We start from the raw sequence: 16,990 nt of genomic DNA on the forward strand, positions 1-16,990 counted from the left end.
TTTGATAAATGTCCATGAAATGAGACAATTACGGACTGAAAATTTAACGTTTCTTTGTAATCCAAATTGTGTAACAGTAGGCCTAAGTAGCTCATACTGGTAATTAAAACTTGTCTCATTGAGTGGATTTCAAATTTGCCGCATAGATGCTATCAAACAAGACACCCATGCACATCAGAATAAATGAGGTCCTTAGAAAACTATTAACATTGGGGTTGTGTTTGAGAAATTACAAAATAAACCAAAAAATAGAAAATCCTCAAAATGGCAATACTTTAAGTCTGTACACATTTGTTGCATTCCTTCCTTGGCTTTACACGCTAGTACAGTTAGGAATCTCCCTTGTGCTCTCGCAGGCGTTTCCAATTCTCCCTGGGGTACAGAGAAAAAAAACACAACATAAGAACAATGTGGGTTAGTCCACTGTTAGTAGAGGCTTTGATGCCTGTGAAACAAATAACTACTTGGACATTGATACGGCCTGTTAATTACTGGGGTTTGATTACATTGTCTTATCAAAAGCTCTTAAGCTGTTGTTTCATGTGTGGGACATTAGTGGCTGACCCATTCGTTAGTTTGTTTCCTTGTTTTCTTCTGAAGATACAGTACCCCTCCTTTTTCCTACCAGTTAATTCCATGTATAGAAACAATGTAGACTTTCTAAACACTATGTAGTGTATACACTGCAGGTCAAAAGTCAACATTGTTATACACGGAGATATGACCCATATGTTTTCTAGTCCAATGCAATTAGTTTGGACAATGTATATGTAATATTGATGGATCTTTCTCAACAAGGAAGTTCAAAGTCACCAAATCAGTAACTTGCTAATAACACAATAAACAATGATTTATCAGACTATGTATCTTACATTTAACCCTGGCGTCCATCTCTTTCTCCATGACTTCTGTGGGCATAGAGAACTCACTGAGGGTGATTTTAGGCGTGCTGTCACTCTGGCTGACCGAACCGATCATCTCCTGCTCTTTCTGCTGGTTCACCTCTGCGTATATGTTAATCCAGGGGATTTTTCTGCAGATTGGTAAATGTAGATAGACAACAGCCATGTTACAATAAGCAATGACTAGTCAATAATTGTCCCATTGGCAGCATTTCTCAAAGCTACACATTTTGTTCAGAGTTGGTATGATGACAAGACTAAACTAACCCCTGGACGTGTTATTATCATGAAGCCACTAGATATCTAACTAAGAAAATCTTAATCTATCCATAAATAAATCCCCATATGACATCAATGTCTAGTACTGATATAAGACTGTAATCCTCATACATATACATTTTGCATAATCTCCAAAAAATATTTTATCATTCATATTTATGATCAGAAAATGTTTCATCCACTTGTACTTCAATTTATTTCAAATTACAAGTCATTTTGTTATTTAATTGTTTTGCTTTGTCATGTGTGACATTTCAATTAATCTGTTTCCTCTTTAGATTAATGTGGGAAATCCATATCCATAATTTATGCGGTTTCCGCAGACTTTTCCATCATTTAAATAATTCAGCTACTAACAGCCGAAGTACGGCAACAGCATATTAAGCAATTTAATGATAGTTTTCTTAACATAACATCACTGATTCACACATGTGCCTCATGCATCCAAATCACTCTAAATCTGTTTACTACATCTACAGAATAATTTGAAAAGTTATTTCAAAGGAACACCATTAGTTCATCGTTCATTTATGCAGGCCCTATCAATCTAGCATATTATTATAATATGCATTATTAATGATGATGTCAGGTGATTACAGCAGTGCTGCGATACATTGTACAAAGATATAATCATACAGTACTGTACATACCTCTTGAATTTGTAGATGAGAAACACTGCTAAACCCAGGAATACTACTGATAGGAGCATCAGCATGACTGAACTGCTGTGTCTCGGGCTGGAATCCACCAAGGGTGCTATAACAGAGGGTAGAGGAAGACCAACGTTAAACATAACAAGAACATAGCAACACAATAAAGGCTAATCTGGGATTGCCTTGGAGATGTTCTTGCTTCATTGCCAATATTGATCCTATACTGTATATTATTGTTATTTGTGATTTATTTTGTATAATGTTTCTGCCACCGTCTCTTATGACCAATAAGAGTTTCTGAATATCAATGACAGCGATTACTCACCTCGTATTGGACAAAGATTTTTTCTTCAACGAGTCGGACACAAAGGATATTCTACAGACACCCGACAAGGCCCAAATCCCCGTCATTCGCATGAGAAAGTGACAGAGATATCGTAGGTCGGGGTGCCTTGTAAGGATCCGAATGCGAGCGAGTACTCTGCCTCTACCATCAGTCCTATTAGCCAACCTACAATAATTTGAAAACAAAATAGACGACTTACGATCACGGATATCCTACCAACGGGACATAAAAATGGTTAATATCTTAATTTTCACAGTTGTGGCTGAACGACGACATGACTAACATACAGCTGGCGGGATATACGCTACATCGGCAGGATAGAACGTCTGACTCCGGTAAAACAAGGGGTGGCGGTCTGTGTATATTTGTAAACAACAGCTGGTGCACGAAATCCAATACTAAGGAAGTCTCGAGGTTTTGCTCGCCTGAGGTAGAGTATCTCATGATAAGCTGTAGATCACACTATTTACTCAGAGAGTTTTCATCTATATTTTTCGTAGTTGTCTATTTACCACCACAAACCTATGCTGGCACTAAGATTTCACTCAATGAGCTGTATAAGGCCATAAGCAAACAGGAAAACGATCATCCAGAGGCAGCACTCCTAGTGGCTGGGGACTTTAATGTAGGGAAACTTAAATCCGTTCCACCTCATTTCTACCAGCATGTTAAATGTGCAATCATAGGAAAAAAAAACTCTAGACCACCTTTACTCCACACACAGAGACGCATACAAAACTCTCCCTCGCCCTCCATTTGGTAAGTCTGACCATAATTCCATCCTCCTGATACCTGCTTATAAGCAAAAACTAAAGCAGGAAGCACCAGTGACTCGGTTAATAAGGAAGTGGTCAGATGACACAGATGCTAAGCTACAGGACTGTTTTGCTAGCACAGACTGGAACATGTTCCGGGATTCTTCCGATGGCATTGAGGACTACACCACATAGAGCTGCCGCTTTCAAGGAGCGGGACTCTAACCCGGACGCTTATAAGAAATCCCGCTATACCCACCGACTAACTATCAAACAGGCAAAGAGTCAATACAGGACTAAGATTGAATCATACTACACCGGCTCCGACGCTCGTCGGATGTGGCAGGGCTTGCAAACTATTACAGACTACAAAGGGAATCACTGCCGCGAGCTGCCCAGTGACACGAGCCTACCAGACGAGCTAAATCACTTCTATGCTCGCGTCGAGGCAAGCAACACTGAAGCATGCTTGAGAGCATCAGCTGTTCCGGATGACTATGTGATCACGCTCTCCGTAGCCGATATGAGTAATACTTTTAAGTAGGTCAACATTCACAAGGCTGCAGGGCCAGACGGATTACCAGTACGCGTACTCCGAGCATGCGCTGACCAACTGGCAAGTGTCTTCACTGACATTTTCAACATGTCCCTGACTGAGTCTGTAATACCAACATGTTTCAAACAGACCACCATAGTCCCTGTGCCTAAGAACACTAAGATAACCTGCCTTAATGACTACTGACACATAGCACTCATGTCTGTAGTCATCAAGTGCTTTGAAAAGCTGGTCATGGCTCACATCAACACCATTATTCCAGAAACCCTAGACCAACTCCAATTTGCATACTGCCCCAACAGATCAACAGATGATGCAATCTCTATTGCACTCCACACTGGCCTTTCCCACCAGGACAAGAGGAACACCTACATGAAAATGTTATTCATTGACTACAGCGCAGCGTTCAAGACCATAGTTACCTCAAAGCCCATCACTAAGCTAAGGACCCTGGGACTAAACACCTCCCTCTGCAACTGGATCCTGGACTTTCTGACGGGCTAACCCCAGGTGGTAAGGGTAGGTAACAACACATCTGCCATGCTGATCCTCAACACGTCGGCCCCTCAGGGGTGCGTGCTCAGTCGCCTCCTGTACTCCCTGTTCACCCATGACCACATGGCCAGGCACGACTCCAACACCATCATTAAGTTTGCCGCCGACACAACAGTGGTAGGCCTGATCACCGACAACGATGAGACAAAGGAGATGATTGTGGACTACAGGAAAAAAAAGAGGATAGAGCATGCCCCCATTCTCATCGACGGGGCTGTAGTGGAACAGGTTGAGAGCTTCAAGTTCCTTGGTGTCCACATCACCAACAAACTATCGTGGTCCAAACATACTAAGACAGTTGTGAAGAGGGCATGACAAAGCCTATTCTCAGGAGACATGGCATGGGTCCTCAGATCCTCAAAAAGTTATACAGCTGCACCATCGAGATCATCCTGACTGGTTGCATCACTGCCTGGTACGGCAACTGCTCGGCCTCCGACCGCAAGGCACTACAGAGGGTAGTGCGTATGGCCCAGTACATCTCTGGGGCCAAGCTTCCTGCCATCCAGGACCTCTATACCAGGCGGTGTCAGAGGAAGGCCCTAAAAATTGTCAAAAACTCCAGCCACCCTAGTCATTGTCACGATCGTCGAAGGAGGAGGACCAAGGCGCAGCGTGATATTCGTACATACTTATTTTATTAAGTGCACACAATAAACAAAACAACAAACGATAACGTGACGTCCTAGGTCTAACACAACCAACACGGAACAAGATCCCACAACACCTGTGGGAAAACAGCCTGTCTAAATATGGCTCCCAATCAGAGACAACCAGCAACAGCTGACACTCATTGCCTCTGATTGGGAACCACTCTGGCCAACATAGAAATACAATACTAGACTGTGAACATAGAACACAAAACACATAGACTTTACACACCCTGGCTCAACATATTAGAGTCCCCAGAGCCAGGGTGTGACAGTACCCCCCTCCAAAGGCGCGGATGCGACCGCGCCTAAACATAACCGAACAGGGAAGGGCTGGGTGGGCATTCCTCCTCAGAGGCGGTTCCGGCTCCGGGCTTGACCACCACCCCTCAACAATCCCCCCGTAGCGCCCCTGGTCCGGTCTAGCCCCGCTGGCTGGAGTTGGACTGGACATCGGTGGAGCGGATTGCTTGGGCTCCGATGTGGAGCTGCTGACCGGTACCTGACCAGGTACCGGTGACCCAGGCACGGGTTGTGCCGGACTGACGACGCACACCACAGGCTTGGTGCGTGGAGCAGGAACGGGCCGGACCGGGCTGACAACGCGCACCCCTGGTTTGGTGCGTGGAGCAGGAACAGGCCGGACCGGGCTGGCGATGCGCACCGTAGGCTTGGTGCGAGTGGCAGGAACAGGCCGGGACGGGCTGGCGACGCGCACCGTAGGCTTGGTGCGAGTTGCAGGGACAGGCCGGGCCGGGCTGGCGACGCGCACCGTAGGCTTGGTGCGAGTGGCAGGAACAGGCCGGGCCGGGCTGGCGACGCGCACCGTAGGCTTGGTGCGAGTGGCAGGAACAGGCCGGGCCGGGCTGGCGACGCGCACCGTAGGCTTGGTGCGAGGGGCAGGAACAGGCCGGGCCGGGCTGACTATGCGCACCCCTGGCTTGGTGCGGGGAGCAGGAACAGGCCGGGCCGGGCTGGCGACGCGCACCATTGGCTTGTTGCGGGGAGCAGGAACAGGCCGGGCCGGGCTGGTGACACGCACCATTGGCTTGTTGCGGGGAGCAGGAACAGGCCGGGCCGGGCTGGCGACGCGCACCATTGGCTTGGTGCGGGGAGCAGGAACAGGCCGGGCCGGGCTGGCGACGCGCACCATTGGCTTGGTGCGGGGAGCAGGAACAGGCCGGGCCGGGCTGGCGACGCGCACCATAGGCTTGGTGCGGGGAGCAGGAACAGGTCGGGCCGGGCTGGGAACACGCACTACTAACTTAGTGCGGGGAGCAGGAACGGGTCGGGCCGGACTGGGAACACGCACTACTAACTTAGTGCGGGGAGCAGGAACGGGTCGGACCGGACTGGGAACACGCGCTACTAACTTAGTGCGGGGAGCAGGAACGGGTCGGGCCGGACTGGGAACACGCACTACTAACTTAGTGCGGGGAGCAGGAACGGGTCGGGCCGGACTGGGAACACGCACTATTAACATAGTGCGGGGAGCAGGAACGGGCCGGACCGGACTGGTGACACACACCACTTGCTTGGTGTGAGGAGCGGGACTGGGTTTCTTCATAACCCTCCGCTCCCTCAGCTGCCTACACAGTTCCTCTCGCCGTGCCTCTACTCTCTCCTTCTCCCTTATCGCCTCCAGAAGCTCCTCCCTCTGAACCACTAACTCCTGCTCCCTCTGGACCAATAGCCCCCTTAACCTGGTGGCCTCCTCTCCTATTCTCCCAATACGCCCTGTAGCTGCCTCCTGCTGTCCCGTCGCCCATGCCGTGTGCCCCCCCCCTAAATTTTTTTTGGGGTTGCCTCTCGTCCTTCCGACGATGACACTGTTGACACCGTTGCTCCTCTCTCCGGCGCGCCTCCACCGTCTCTTCCCACGGACGCCGATCCATCCCAGCCTGTATCTCCTTCCAAGTCCAGGACCCTTTCCCGTCCAATATCTCCTCCCATGTCCAGGCTGCCTGCTCCTGGACACACTGCTTGGTCCTGGTATGGTGGGATCTTCTGTCACGATCGTCGAAGGAGGAGGACCAAGGCGCAGCGTGATATTCGTACATACTTATTTTATTAAGTGCACACAATAAACAAAACAACAAATGATAACGTGACATCCTAGGTCTAACACAACCAACACGGAACAAGATCCCACAACACCTGTGGGAAAACAGCCTGTCTAAATATGGCTCCCAATCAGAGACAACCAGCAACAGCTGACACTCGTTGCCTCTGATTGGGAACCACTCTGGCCAACATAGAAATACAATACTAGACTGTGAACATAGAACAAAACACATAGACTTTACACACCCTGGCTCAACATATTAGAGTCCCCAGAGCCAGGGTGTGACAGTCATGGACTGTTCTCTCTGCTACCGCACGGCAGGCAGTACCGGAGAGCCAAGTCTAGGACCAAAAGGCTTCTTAACAGCTTCTACCCCCAAGCCATAAGACTCCTGAACAGCTAATCATGGCTACCCGGACTATCTGCATTGTCCCCCCACCCCACCCCCTCTTTTACGCTGCTGCTACTCTCTGTTTATTATCAATGCATAGTCACTTTAACTCTACCCACATGTACATATTACCTATATTACCTCGACTAACCTGTGCCCCTGCACATTGACTCTGTACCGGTACCCCCTGTTTATAGCCTCCCTACTGTTATTTTATTTTACTGCTGCTCTTTCATTATTTATTTTTTACCTATCTATTTCTTTACTTGACACTTATTTTTCTTAGAACTGCAGTGTTGGTTAAGGGCTTGTAAAGTAAGCATTTCACTGTAAAGTCTACACCTGTTGTATCCGGCGCATGTGGCAAATACAATTTGATTTGATTTGAAGGTAGAGCACAGTATATTTTCTACTTTGTATTTTTATCCAGCCCCAGCTCTGAGAGGCGGCCTGTGATGTTGATGACTTTTCTGAAGCAGCTTGAAGGCTCTTCCCAGCTTTTCTAAGGTGAGACACACACACACCCCACCCTTGACACACAGACACACACACACACACACACACACACACACACACACACACACACACACACACACACTTTAAGATTCAGCACCCGCCGTCTTGCGTTGTGTATACCTAGCCCTTTAAGCCACAGACAGCCAGCTCAAGACTATATGTTCTCACTGGGATTATGTGGCTAATAGAACCTTCCAAATATGTACTCTTAGACCTGTGAAGTCTTCAACCACCACCATCTATGACCAGAGAGCTTTGAGCAATCCTCTCTCCAACTCCCACCTCCACCCAACACCCACATTAACTTCACATGTGAAGTGTTCCAAAAACACGTTTTCATATGATTTCACATGTGAAATGTCATGTTTTATGCATTTTCCACGTGAAATCATGTGGCTTTTCTGTAAGGGCACTTCCAACTTTAACCCTCTACTCTTCCATGTGGACCCAGCTGCTGTAGTAAGTGTGGTGTTGTAGAAGTATATAGAAGGAGGCTGGACTACTGCTCTGTATCCATTCAATACTCTCAACTGAGAATATTTTCCATTGTGAAGCAGGTTTTGGGTTGTTTCTGGGTGGACACTGGCCAATCATTTTAATTGCAGCCAAGAGTAGTTATTTATTTGTCTCATTTCAAGCCAACACTCAAACTTGTGTAATGTTGATTATTTTGAGGCGATTCTGAATTCTGCATGCATTTATAACCAAACTTCTCTTTTTTTGTCCTTTTCTCAAGGACTAAAAAATCAACATAATTATACTCAGTGTAACACTCATTTTGTGGTTGGATGGCTGTAAAAGAAAGTGAACAGATGTTGGGCATCTTGATGGCTGATATAAAAGTTCCCTTGTCTCAAGGAGTTCCACTTAAAATAAAATCAATCCTCCCTTTCCTCCCATGTCCTCCTCCAATCGTCATACATAAATACAGAACAAAAAAAGTGTTTGGTTTATGCTATCCAAATATGGCTTATGAAGAGATTATCTCAAGTAGATTACATTGCATTTATGACATCACAAAAATAAACAAATACAGCTAAAAAACAGGAGAATATGTAGAGAAAATAATGATTTCTCATGCAAGTACATACAGTTAATTTATGTAATTATCTTGATAGTAACTTCTTTCCTTATCCAAAGTTAGCTGTGTGATGTAAACGATTACTTTTGCTCCTGGCTTTAGCTCAAACTCCACCAGATTCTGGTCCAGAGGCAAGTATCTCAGAGATCTGTTGAAGGAGATGAAAGAAGCATCATTTTGTCAAACAATTGTCACCCTTTACAGCTCTTTCAATTCACTCACACAGTATAATTAAATAATATTTGCCATCTTGTCATGACACCCACCACATTGGTTCAATTGTCTCAATTGTCAGACTCGGGCGCGTAGAATTATTGTGGATGTTTGTCATTTCAGCCATGACAATGTAATTATCCTATTGGGTGAATTTACGTGAAGGATTGGAAACACTTTGTCATATATGCCATGACAGAATTACAATGACACTCAAAATGTCAGCGTCCAATCTAACTGTCCCATACCTACTTTAGCTCCTCCTCGCTCTTTTTCCTGCCCTCTGATTGGTTATTGTGTGGTAACATGAAGAGCTCAGTGGACGTTGGCACACCTGGAAACACTGCAACCAATAGCTGATCCTCTGGAAAGTCTGACACCTGTTGACAATGGACAGTACTGTTACAATATGTTCATACCTGTATGGCATTCTTAGTCTACAGTCAAAAACACTGCCCTTAGATTATATACATATTTAACATGTTTGAAATCAAAGGAGAGGGAGGTGACAACATGTGGTAATAACCAAGTACAACCTAGAGGTAAACAAGCAACAATATGTCACCAAACCAATAGATGACAATTAATAGGACTTTCTTATCTCAACCGCCATGTTTTTCACGAAAGTGTATTTATTTCTTGATGGGAAAAGTAGGTCTTGCCAACCAACTGTTTTTCCATGCCTTCAAAATAGCTACTATTAAATGTTTTTTCTTTATAATGGCCTTTTTCCACTTCAGACCACCTATGAGGCAGGGGGTTCCAACCGGCAATCAGTGCCCATTTTAAAAGCCACTAATGTTTCTATGGGTTCTCTATGGGGCTATCGGCAGACAATGGAGTGGCGTAGTCGGCGAGTCACATACATTTACATTTACATTTTAGTCATTTAGCAGACGCTCTTATCCAGAGCGACTTACAGTTAGTGAGTGCATACATTATAATTTTTTCATACTGGCCCCCCGTGGGAATCGAACCCACAACCCTGGCGTTGCAAACGCCATGCTCTACCAATTGAGCTACATCCCTGCCGGCCATTCCCTCCCCTACCCTGGACCAATTGTGCGCCGCCCCATGAGTCTCCCGTTCGCGGCCGGCTACGACAGAGCCTGGATTCGAACCAGGATCTCTAGTGGCACAGCTAGCACTGCGATGCAGTGCCTTAGACCACTGCGCCACTCGGGAGAGAGAGAGAGAGAGAGAGAGAGAGAGAGAGAGAGATAGTACATACACTTGAAGCACATTCATTATCAAACATAAAAATCACTATTTGAGTAGCAAAATAGTGGACAAATAGAGAGCAAAGGAATGACTCACAATGAGAGTAAAGAGGCATAGAAGGAAAGGAGAGGGATAGGGAAGGGGATGGGATGCAATAGCCCCTGTATAAATCAATACACTCAGGCCGGTTTGTTCTCTTTGCGATCACTCATTAGTCTAAAAAGCCTTCTGGCTCTGTGTGCTTGGGTAGCACTGGCATTTTATGTCCCCCAAACTCATTGGCTGGAGTGAAAAATCTGATCTGGATTAAGGGAGGGGAGAAGGTGAGTCAGACTGAGTCAGATGAGTGAGCGTTTTGGAGGGAATTTTGTCCAAGCCCAAATTTGGCTGAGAAAAGACCTCTGCAGCGCTGTATCTTGTTGCTTTAATATTTGAACAGCAAAGGATTTTGGTGCGGCTTCCTCACAATCTTACTGTACGCAAAGCTAAATAAAAAAAGATGAAACAGTGGTCAATTACTAATTACTGTTGTAAACACACCATGACGTGGATTCTGTTTTTCTTTTATCGTGAACTTGACCGTAACTATGAACTATGAAAAGGTTGTATAATAAAACTTCCTGTATGAAAAGAGGTGCTGTAACAGTCTATTGAGGCTAGCAATTAATAGCTCAACTAGAGCTATAGCTTTCTGTAACTGAGTGTGCCCCTCAGTTCAACACAATTCAATTGGCTGGTGCTATACTATACTGCCATGAACATAGTATGAGGCTCCCTGGCTCCAGGTGACATAGTACACTTTATCCCTCACAAAGCCTCACCCTGACCTCTATCACAGTAGCTCCCTCCACTGGCTCTCAGCCTAGCTCGCATAAGTCGCCTCTCATGTCAAATCCACTGTGGAGTTGATGAAGACACAGAAAGACCACAAGTCGCATGCTATAGGCCTTAACCTCCACTCGAAGTGGAAGAATAACACACTTAACTATGACATATCAGCGCTAGCTCTCCTCCACAGATACTACGCACATCCAGTGCCCAGGTAATGGCTAAGATCTCCTTCATTCCAGGCTAATTCTGAAGAACGCATTTCATCGCTCCGATTTCTGAAAATAAATTATTAGTGCTCATCAAGCTACCTCAAGGGGGGAAGAAGAAGCCGAGCCTCTCACACCTGTGTGATAACGAATCACAGGACAGCCCGAGGGCGAACGTCGAAGCGCCTGAGTGGATAGAAAGATACAAGAGAGAGGGAGAAAAAGATCAGAGCCTTCTTAATGACTCTCCCCACATCCTGTCTCCACTCGGGGACGTCAGGGTTGAACTCGCCTAGATTAGGGGAGAAAGATAAAAGCAGAGATTTGAAGAACTCTGTCAGAGAGAGAGAGAGAGAGACCCAGGGGAGAAACAGAAACAGACCGTTAATTCAGCTCCTGATCTAGGTGCATTATTCTCAAGGTATCCTCTTCATTCCCCACTGTAGCGAGTAGCGCAGTGGTCTAAGGCACTGCATCGCAGTGATAGCTGTGCCACTAGAGATCCTGGTTCGCATCCAGGCTCTGTCGTAGCCGGCCGCGACCGGGAGACCCATGGGGCGGCGCACAATTGGCCCAGCGTTGTCCAGGGTAGGGGAGGGAATGGCCGGCAGGGATGTAGCTCAGTTGGTAGAGCATGGCGTTTGCAACGCCAGGGTTGTGGGTTCGATTCCCACGGGGGGTATGATTTTTTTTTTTTAATAATGTATGCACTAACTGTAAGTCGCTCTGGATAAGAGCGTCTGCTAAATGACTAAAATGTAAATGTAATGTAAAATGTTATGGTTGTGTCCCTCCTCTAACTGTCTTCTGATGGGTGGGAAAGATGACAGAGATGTTGGTGTGTGTGAGTGTGTCTTCATGGTTTGACAAGGGGAGATGATTGCTCGTATAAGTGCTTTCTTAGATAATTGGGGAAATGTCCTCTTCGACAATATCCTAACATATTCAAATGTAAAGTACCCTTAAATGTTGCATACCAAGTGAGATGGCTGCTAGATGTGCTAATTAGCATTACATCAAGTACAATAATTTGATTAGGGAGATCCAAGAGAGACAGAGAGAGAGAGAGACAGAGACAGAGACAGAGACAGAGACAGAGACAGAGACAGAGACAGAGACAGAGACAGAGAGAGAGAGAGAGAGAGAGAGAGAGAGAGAGAGAGAGAGAGAGAGAGAGAGAGAGAGAGAGAGAGAGAGATAGTACTTAACCTTACCTTGGACTGCTATCGTCTTGCTGTCTTGCAGTATGGCATTGGCTCAAGACACTTGGACCGTAACAGTGTTCATTCCCTCGCTGGTGAAGGTGTACGAAATGCTCCTGTCTAAGCTGATCACCGGCTGGAGGAAGAGGGAACATGGACAAAATGAACAATCACACTTTGATCCGGTCATAATCCCTTCACCTAAAACCCCGGAACATGAAAGAAACCCATTTCAGATGAGAACAACTTCTCCTTGAACTTCTCACTTAGAGTAGTCGGAACTTCTGACTTGCGTAGTTAGAGTAGTCGAAATTCTGACTTGAGTAAAACCCTACAAAAAACATCCTCCCCATAAGACCTAGAAACAATGCACCTAAGGTAATAACTTATGACATACTAACAAGACGTCTGAACAAAATACAAGATCAGAGACTGCTCCGCCTCTATCACAGCCACCTTCCATCATAGAAGAGGTCAATGTACCTAATACCATAGACATCATGTATACCCCATATATAAAATAAAATATGCCATTTAGCAGACGCTTTTATCCAAAGCGACTTACAGTCATGCGTGCATAATTTTTTTTTTTTTGTGTATGGGTGGTCCCGGGGATCGAACCCACTACCTTGGCGTTACAAGCGCCGTGCTCTACCAGCTGAGCTACAGAGGACCATATGCATCAGTGGAGTCTACTGAAGGGAGGACAGCTCACAGTAATGGCTGAAGTGGAATGGAATTGGAATGGAAACGATGTCTTTGATGTGTTCAATGCGGTTCCATTTATTCCATTCAAGGCATTACAATATGCCCGTCCTCTGATTTAATTAAAATGACACCAGCCACCACCAGTGGCGGCTCCTGAAAAAATTCTCAGGAAAGGCAATTTTTCTGATGATTTAGGTGACCTACACACGTGCACGAGTCCGTGCACGCGATTCCAGATATCTTTACCTCTGAATAAACTGCCTTTATTATACCATATCCACCCTGTCCAAAGTCTCTACTTGGTCTCAGTTCTCCAGTAAACTTGTGATTATCAACAGTACACAACGGTAACAAACAATTGGGGGAACTCACGGGGCAGATAGTAACCACTTAAAAGGAAGCGATTCCCAAACCTTCCATAACAAAGCCATCACCTACAGAGAGATGAACTTGGAGAAGAGTCCCCTAAGTAAGCTTGTCCTGGGCCTCTGTTCACAAACACAAACAGACCCCACACAGCCCCAGGACAACAACAACAACAACAACAACACAATTAGACCCAACCAAATCATGAGAAAACAAAAAGAGAATTACTTGACACATTGGAAAGAACAAACAAAAAAACAGAGCAAACTAGAATGCTATTTGGCCCTAAACAGAGAGTACACAGTGGCAGAATACCTGACCACTGTGACTGACCCAAACTTAAGGAAAGCTTTGACTATGTACAGACTCAGTGACCATAGCCTTGCTATTGAGAAAGGCCGCCGTAGGCAGACCTGGCTCTCAAGAGAAGACAGGCTATGTGCACACTGCCCACAAAATGAGGTGGAAACTGAGCTGCACTTCCTAACCTCCTGCCAAATGTATGACCATATTAGAGACACATATTTCCTTCAGATTACAGCGATCCACAAAGAATTCGAAAACAAACCCAATTTTGATAAACTCCCTTATCTACTGGGTGAAAAACCAGTGTGCCATCACAGCTGCAAGATTTGTGACCTGTTGCCACAAGAAAAGGGCAACCAGTGAAGAACAAACACCATTGTAAATACAACCCATATTTATGTTTATTTATTTTCCCATTTGTACTTTAACTATTTGCACATTGTAACAACACTGTATATATACATAATATGACATTTGAAATGTCTTTATTCTTTTGAAACTTCTGAGTGTAATGTTTACTGTTAATATTTATTGTTTATTTCACTTTTGTTTACTATCTACTTCCCTTGCTTTGGCAATGTTAACACACGTTTCCCATGCCAATAAAGCCCTTAAATTGAATTGAATTGATAGTAAGGTCGCAATGACACAGAAAGCAGTTCAATGTCGGGGTACAGAGTCGCTCTCTTACCAGGATCGCGGTCCGCTCTGACCAGGGTGAAGGTGGCCGGCTCCACTTCTCTGTCCGGGACTCTGTCATCCAGCCAAGTCTCCCAGCTGTATTGGGATTCAGCTGCCAGCAGCGTTTTCATTATTTAGTCCGTTCGTAGCGGGTATGTACACGATCAACAAGATCAGTCCAAAACCAACCACTGGAAATCCATGGTTGGCAGAATGTTTGTAAACTAAGTCTACAAATTAAAAACATAAAATAACGCCGCACTGCAGGTCGCAACAGAGACGCTGCCAGCCGCCATTGTCTTAGTTACGTTCAACGTTACGTCACGTATGACGAAAGCGCGTAAGTGCAAGCCCACAGACACCCATAGAGAATGTATTGAAAGCTTTGAAATGTGAAAAAAATAGATTTTACATGACAGGCTATGAGAGACTTCTGGGCGATTTTCAACTTGACTGAAATCGCCCCAAAAACGGGCGGGGCCATTTGAAGCACGACTTCAGCCTGATTTGACATTTAGTGGCTGGCAGATCAGACGTGAACACTGATAACTGCTGTTGCCGTGATATAATTGATTAGAAAAAAAATCCCTTCCTTTTCCCGTTTGGCAGTGCGTCGCCCATATCGCCCTATTGAACAAGCCGTCCCTGGCCACCACTGCAGTACATGTACAGTATATGGCATTATAGGGTAAGACCCCTTTTGAATAGTGTCAGTTTACCTCTACTAATGTTGTACAGTATACTGTATACTATACACAACATCAGAAGAGGATCTGTGTCTGCACAATGTGGTATCACTACTGGAGTCCCACAGGGCTCGGTTCTAGGCCCTCTTCTCTGTACACCAAGTGTTTTAAGTCCAGTTTACCTCAGTGCTGTTCCCAAGCCACCAGAAGTAGCTGAGGGTCCTGGAGTGGATTGGCCAGACCACTGCTGTTAGGCTTACTTCCTTGTTCTTGATGGCCACAAATGCAGCCAGCAGCTGGACATGTTCCACAGGACCTGATACAAACACAGAGGATGATTCAGACTCAGTTTTGGATGATTTAGACACAGTATTGGATGATTCAGACTCAGTGTTGGATGTCTCAGACTCAGTATTGGATGATTCAGACTCAATATTGGATCAATCAGACTCAGTATTGGATGATTCAGACTCTTTATTGGATGATTCACACTCCGTATTGGATGATTCACACTCCGTATTGGATGATTCAGACTCCGTATTGGATGATTCAGACTCCGTATTGGATGATTCAGACTCCGTATTGGATGATTCAGACCCAGTACTGGATGATTCAGACTCAGTATTGAATGATTCAGACTCAGTATATGATTGTAATTACATGGATATTGTTTCAGACTACCTACTTTACAATATGAAAAGCACTCGCACATCGAAATACTATTTTTAGATTATTTTTAGTTTAAAAATGAAAAGCACTGGCATGTCCAAATATTAGTTTTACAGGGGCGTGGGTTTTGATGGAATTTACGTTTGAACAAGATTCATTCCAGACTTAAAACACGTTGGCGTTATCATGTTTTTGTCGTGATACCTTGTGAGTAATACTGTGGTCTCCCATGCTGAGACCGTAATGGAAGCTGACGTGGGTAACGTGGCATTACCGTCATCTAAGCGGTGAAGTTTCCAATAACGGAAGTATGAAAAATAGTATAGTATGAAAAATGTATGCACTCACTAACTGTAAGTCGCTCTGGATAAGAGTGTCTGCTAAAATGACTAAATATAACACCGTATTTTCATGGTAAAACTCTGGCTGACAGTGGTGTGACTCGGCACTCTGGCGTGTACATTTCCGTATAGGCTTCTGTTAACTCTTATCCTCTTTAACTGAGACTAATCTTTATCCTTATCCTAGCTTTCAAATGCATGCAGTGTATGTGTGTGTGTTTGTGTGTGTGTGTGTGTGTATGTGTTTGTGTGTGAGTCATTTAGACAGGCTCCATAAACTGTGTTTGGTGTTAAAAATATTCCAATTGGAAATCTGTGGCGGCATCGTGCTTGGCACATCGCTAAAAGCATCACCTGCACTCTCTCTCCCCTGTAAATGACCTCAAAATGTACCTAACCATGGAGAAAAAAACACCAGCAGAATCAATGCCATCAGAAAAATGAAAGTACACTGATTGAAAGTGTCGTGGCGACTAGAGACAACATTTAAATGGCACCTTCACATATTGACAAAAGCCTCTATGTTCAAATCAAGAGACGAGGGGGCAATTCAAACACTGCACAGCAAAGAGCTGGATAATTCTTGATGCCTTTTAGACACAAGCATGTTATATTTGTCGCTATTATTTACTTTACATTTGGCTGGCTTTACAAGATGAGAAGAGCTAGAGAACATCAAAGTGCTGTGCTATGTGCAAAGCATTCGGGTACTTTGCCTATAACTGGCTCCATTGTACACTGCTGTATACTTAGTAAGGTGGATATTTACAGAGAAATATGAGGCGGAGATATTCAGTTATGATCCTTGAGA

The 16,990-nt window shown here is 45.0% G+C and overlaps 1 pseudogene; it reads right to left on the reverse strand.

The window, feature by feature from the left end:
* Positions 1-313: 313 nt before the first annotated feature.
* Positions 314-16,990, reverse strand: part of LOC121532513 — a 61,994-nt pseudogene continuing 45,317 nt past the window's right edge.

This window comes from Coregonus clupeaformis, chromosome 10 (genome assembly GCF_020615455.1).
Source record: "Coregonus clupeaformis isolate EN_2021a chromosome 10, ASM2061545v1, whole genome shotgun sequence".
NCBI lineage: Eukaryota > Metazoa > Chordata > Actinopteri > Salmoniformes > Salmonidae > Coregonus > Coregonus clupeaformis.